Below are 6,082 nucleotides of genomic sequence, written 5' to 3'. Positions count from 1 at the left end.
AGGGAAATGAATGAAGGAAGGGGGAACCATGGACCTAGGGGAGAGAGGTGTGCAAGGGGGTAGAATGAAGGAGGGGTGACAGAGAGAGCGGTGTAGATAGAGAGGGCTCGAGTGATGAATGGCGTGTGAGCGCGGAAGGCCTGTGGGGCTGGAAGTGGGTCTGGTCGGTGTTGGGACAGGACAGTGTGAAGGGAGGAGTGAGGAGAGGATGTTATTCTGTGGAAGGTGGTGACTGTCTTAGTGTCGCGCCTGTGGTCTAGTGAGGGAAGGCCCGCCTCTGCCTGCAGGGCCAGGGTGGGAGACGACCTGAAGGCGCCTAGGGCTATCCGCAGTGCGGTGTTCTGCACCACCTGCAGCTGGCGGAGGAGCGTCGGGGAGGCTGAACCGTAGACCTCACACCCGTAGTCTATTTTGCTACGGATGTAGGCGCGGTAGAAGTGGAGGAGCGTCGCTCTGTCGGCTCCCCACTTGACGCCCGCCAGGGCCCTCATGAGGTTCAGCCGGGGCAGACAGGAGGTTCGGAGGGCACTGACGTGGCGCTTCCATGTGAGGCGAGGGCCGTCCAGCACTAGACCCAAGAATCTGTGTGTTTGTGCGGAAAGGGATGACTGTGCCTGTGAGGTGTGCTTGAGGAATGGCGAGGATGCGGCGACGGGTGAAGCACGAGGCACGACTTTGGTGCACAGAGGGTGAGGCCCCACTGAGTGCACCATTGGCTGATGGTGTCGAGCCCCCCTTGGAGGAGGGTTTGTGCCTCAGGAAGAGAAGGAGCGGAGCATAGGAGGGAAATGTCATCCGCATAGAGGAAGGTATGAGTGCCAGGAGGGGAAGGCAGGTCGGACAGAAGAATGTTGAAGAGGAGAGGGCTTAGGGGTGAGCCTTGGGGAACCCCTCTACGGATAGGATAGGGGTGGGAGAAGGTGGTCCCGATAGAGACAGAGAAGGTACGACACGAGAGGAAGGAGCGGACCCAGAGCAGAGGAGCGCCGAAGAGGTCCAGGGAGGAGAGTTTATAGAGGATAGCATTGTGGGAGGCAGAATCAAAGGCCCCTTCAAGATCCAAGAAGGCGGTCAGCGTGAAGCGCCCCCGGCCAAAACCCTCCTGAACATGATGGTCAAGGTCAAGGAGGGTGTCGATGGTTCCCCGGCGGGGCCTGAAGCCAGACATGTTAGAGGGAAGGAGATGATTGTGTTCCAGCCACCAAGAAAGCCTTGTTAGCACGAGGTGTTCAAAGAGTTTGCTGATGCAGGAAAGAAGGCTGATAGGTCGGTAGGAGGAGGGTAAGGTGGGGTCCTTCCCTGGCTTTGGGAGTGGAAGGGTGATGGCGTGGCGCCACTGATGAGGGAAAGTGCCGGAAAGCCAGCTGTGGTTAAAGAGCTGAAGGAGGAAGAGGGAGTAGGCCTCTGGGAGGTGTTTGAGAAATTCATTGGGAATGTCGTCATCCCCAGTGGATTTCCCCACCGGCAGTGCAGCTATGGCTGTGGCGAGTTCGTGGATCAGAAAAGGCTGGGCGATGGGATGGATGGCGGACTGTTGGGGTAGTATGGGGGGAGGGACCGGTCCGGGGAGCCCAGTCGTGTGCGGAAGTGTGAAGCTAGATGTTCCACCTTCTGGGCATCCCCAGCTAGTGGAACCCCGTTGTGGTGGAGGGGGAACATGAGATCGAGGGGCCTGGGGCCGGACCATCTTCCTGAAGAATAGCCAGGTTTTTGTGAGTGAAGTGGAGAAGTCTAGGGAGGCGCAGAAGGCGGACCAGGATGCCCTTTTGGCTGACAAGATCGTGCGCTTACAGCGAGCCTCCAACTGGTGGAACCTTCGGCGCAGCTCCGGGATGGGCCTTCGGCGCCAGGCATTGAATGCCCCGCGCTTGGCCCTCACCGCAGCCTCGCACTGTCTGTTCCACCAAGGGGCCCGAAGAAGACGTGGGGGCTGAGAGGAACGAAAGGTGAAGCAATGGGACCCCGCTACCACCAAGGTGTCAGCTAGGGCCCCTATGGCTGTGTCAGGAGAAGGGCTGGGGGGGAGAGGTGTGGAAGAGAGGTGGTCTAGAAAGGAGTGCCAGTTGTCAGCCCTAAGGGACCACTACCAAGACACAGGTCAAGGGTGGAGGCCCTGGCTGTGGCGGAGTCAATTCGGGTGGGAAGGTCCGGGGGGGTGAGGAGAGAGAAGGAGGCACTGCCGGTGAGGAAATCCACTAGGGAGTGTCCAGAACGGTTCTGCTGAGCCGTAAAGAGGGACGGCTCCCAATGAGTGTGGTGGGGATTAAAGTCACCCATGATAAGTGCAGGGGAGGAGAGCTAATTGAAGAAGTGGCGGTATTCTATAGTCCGGCTGTCTCCTTAGCTGTAAAAAAAAAAAAAAAAAAAAAAAATCTAGGGCGGCCTGGGGCCGGGGGGGGGCGGGATTAGTGACGGGAAGGTAAGGATGACAGGAAGATGGTCGCTGCCGATGTGTGGCCCGGTGGTGACAGTGGTGAGGTGCAATATGGACCACTACCAAGACACAGGTCAAGGGTGGAGGCCCTGGCTGTGGCGGAGTCAATTCGGGTGGGAAGGTCCGGTGGGGTGAGGAGAGAGAAGGAGGCACTGCCGGTGAGGAAATCCACTAGGGAGTGTCCAGAACGGTTCTGCTGAGCCGTAAAGAGGGACGGCTCCCAATGAGTGTGGTGGGGATTAAAGTCACCCATGATAAGTGCAGGGGAGGAGAGCTAATTGAAGAAGTGGCGGTATTCTATAGTCCGGCAAATCTTAAGTGGCGGCTCTGACGTAGACAGCCCGCTAGACCCCGTTGCCACGTTTCCAGCTGACCTCGCACACCATGCCTCTCTCTCTCTCTCTCTCTCTCTCTCTCTCTCTCTGTGTATGTGTGTGTGTGTGTCATTCTCTCTCTCTCTCTCTCTCTCTCTCTCTCTCTCTCTCTCTCTCTCTCTCTCTCTGTGTGTGTGTGTGTGTGTGTGTGAAAAGTGGGGGTGTACTCATACGGGGAGTATGGTGCACGACAATGCATAATAATAATAATATTAATAATAAACCTCTTTAAAAAATTCACCAAGACTCTTTAAAATTACCTCTTGGGTGGTGTGGAAATAAGGTCAAAGTGTAATATTTTAATGTTCTTAGCGACCACTCCTTCCCCACTCCCTGGTCATCCCCGGCGGAACCTCACCATTCACCTCGATGATTCACATCAAAATTTGCTTGACGGTCCTGGCATTACATATACAGGTACTACAGTCTCCATATTTTGTCATAATTATGCCATATGGCTGATATTGTATGGCAGATGGCAGACACACACCAAAAAATGGCAGAAATGCGATAATTAAAGCAGGCAGAGCAACTGGCACCTGCGGTGTGTTGGGTTGACTTGAACTGACAACGCCGCGGTGGCAACGCTGCCAAGTGTTGTACAAATTTCTTTGTATTCACTCACAGATAGAGAATCAATCATAAAAACCATATCTGTTTTTATACTAGAGTGAGAGAGAAAGAGAGAGACACGAGGAGAGAAAGAGAGAGAAGGGTGTGAAAGGCACGGTGCGCGGACCCGAGCTGAAGGTGACACGGACTCCCAGGAACTCCAAGTGGCCTCCCGGGGGGTGAGGGATAGCTGACAGGAGGGAAGGGGCCGCCGGACTATTTTTTTATTTTTTTTATATAGCAGCAGGAGGCCTCCGCCCACCGCTCCAGTTCGGCGGTCCTGCCCATAGGGAAAGTAGCCAGGGAATGACGGGGAGTAGGGTTCAGTGAGCCAGGTCTCACAGACACCAATGAGGAGAGGAGAGATGGAGGAAAGGTAAGTTTTGAATGGTGGGAGCTTGTAATAAAGGGACCTGGCATTCCAGAAAAGAAAGGGAGATGTTGGTGGAGGATTCACGTTGAAAGGGAACCAAAGAAGGAGATGAGGGAAGGAAGGGTTTTTGAGAAGCAGTCTGAGAGGGAGTGGCCGGTGGAAAGGAGAGAGCAGAAGGTCTGGATGACCGGGGCGAGGTTACAGATGATGGAGGTGAGTGAAAGGGGCGCGGTGTGCTGGGCAGCAGTGTCGGCTGAGTGAGGGGGTGGGGAGGAGGCGGGGAGTGGGGCAGCTGGGAGGTGGGAGATGGGCTGGAATGGAGGTTGGGCGTGGTGTGCCGGTAAGAGGAGAAGTGGTGATGGGCTGTCAGGGAGGCCTTGGGGAGGGTCAAGGGGGTGGAGGGGTAAGGGGTGGGCGGTATGGGTGTGCCCTTCAAGGGGAGCGGGACCGGGGGAGCTATCAGCAGGGCGGTCGGGAGCAGGGGCGCTGATGGCGTTGGGGTGGGGGGTGAGGACATTGCTGGCCGGGCGACGGCGGGGAGAAATCAGTGGCTGCGGGGGGCGGGTGGTGGACCTAGAGTTGGGTGGGCGGGGAGTGGGTGGCCCTCTGTGTGTGGGGGTGGGCACGGTGAGGTGTTTGAAGGGGGAAGCGCGGAAGGGGATCAGTGTTGCCGAGGGGCTGTGGGGGCGGGGTGGCGGGGCGTTGTGGAGTGGGCGCGAGGGTGAGGAGACGGGGAGTGGGACGGACAATGGCTTCAGGATGGTGGGTGGAAGGGGTAGGATCCAACACTCCGGAGGCAGGTAGCAGCGGGGCTGAGGGGGGGCGCAGGGGTAGTGATCCCGGGCGAAAGGATCCAGGTTTGAGCTCCCGCATCCGCTGCCGGGACTCAAGCACCGTCAGATCGCCTTTATTAAGGCTGCTCTGTATTTCGTCTGCCGCTGCATGAGCTGGGCAGAGTTTGGAGGTGGATGTGTGTGCACCCTGGCAGCAGAGGCAGCGAGGGTCCTTTGTGCAGTCCTTTGCAGCGTGGAAACCGCTGCAGGTGCGGCACCTGACCTGGCCCCTACAGGTCCCTGTCCCATGCCCGTATGCCAGGCAGTGGTAACATTGAAGGACTGGAATGGAATGGGGCCGCACTGTATAGGCCGTACTGTCGATGGCCACGTGTGTTGGGAGAGGGCCTTGGAATTTAATACGGATTGCCGGGCCCTTGGCTCTGGCACCGTCAAGGAACTTGCCAGGAAGTCGGCATATGGCGCTTGGGAGGGATCGGGAGCCCCCCAGAAGTCAGTTTTTCTAGGATGGCACTGTCAGGCAGGGCAGTGTCGACCGGGTAGATCCGGCCGTATGTATGTTTGTGGGCTGGGTCAGGGTCAATCACCCGACAGCGGACTGGCCAATTCCCCAGGGAGGTCACTGACTCTGGGGACTGGGTTAAGTTGTCGAGGTTCGCGACCTCGAAGCGTAACCCGTACCCCCAGTGTGTGATTTGCAGGGTCTCCTCGATCACTTTTTTCTGGTAGATGGATCATGGAGCCGTGCAGAGCACTGGCCACCTTGGACGGGTGGATGAAGCAGCGGGTGTGGTCGTAGGAGGAGAGGCATACTACTAATGGTGCCTTGCCGGCGGGATCACGCTTGTTGGGGAAGGGGAGGGTTGGAGAAGGTGGTCAGGGTGCACTAGAGGTTCCCCGGGGGGTGGAGGAGTGAGGAGGTTCGCGGGGCCTAGTGCGGAGGGCAGGGTGGCGGGCGTGAGAATGGGGTCAGGAGAGGGAGGAGAACCATGATGGTGTTTGGGGTCGCTGGAGGGTACATCACCAAGTGGGGAGCGAGGCCGTTTGAAGGAGGAGGTGGCGGAGTCCATCTGTTCCATGGCGGGTGAAGGTGGGGGCCTGGAGACGTCGTGGGGTCTCAAGCTGGGGAGGTTGGTGGGCGGAGGCGGCCTCGCGGCCTCCTCCCGAATCTGACGACATCCAGGGGTAGTCTGGGGTGTCGTGCAGAGCTTGGGGTTGTTTGGGGAAGCACTGTGGATCGGGGCCCAAGGTGAGAGTGGTAAAGCGGCAGACTGGGAACAAGGGACCTTGTTCCAAGATGGCTGCCCGTTCTTCCAAGAAACCATTCCCGTCGACCGATGTTTTCCTTCCTAGCAGTGATGCCAGATCGAAACCTTCTATAAAACACTCTTATCTGGTAACACTGCGATCTAGATTCTAGAGGTTTCGGTTAATGTTACTAATTAAAAGCCACGTATTTTCGTCAGACTGTTATTTTCAGCCTGACGAAAATACG

This window comes from Eriocheir sinensis, chromosome 33 (assembly GCF_024679095.1).
Source record: "Eriocheir sinensis breed Jianghai 21 chromosome 33, ASM2467909v1, whole genome shotgun sequence".
In the NCBI taxonomy this organism is placed as follows: domain Eukaryota; kingdom Metazoa; phylum Arthropoda; class Malacostraca; order Decapoda; family Varunidae; genus Eriocheir; species Eriocheir sinensis.
Note: the sequence above shows the minus strand (reverse complement) of the source record.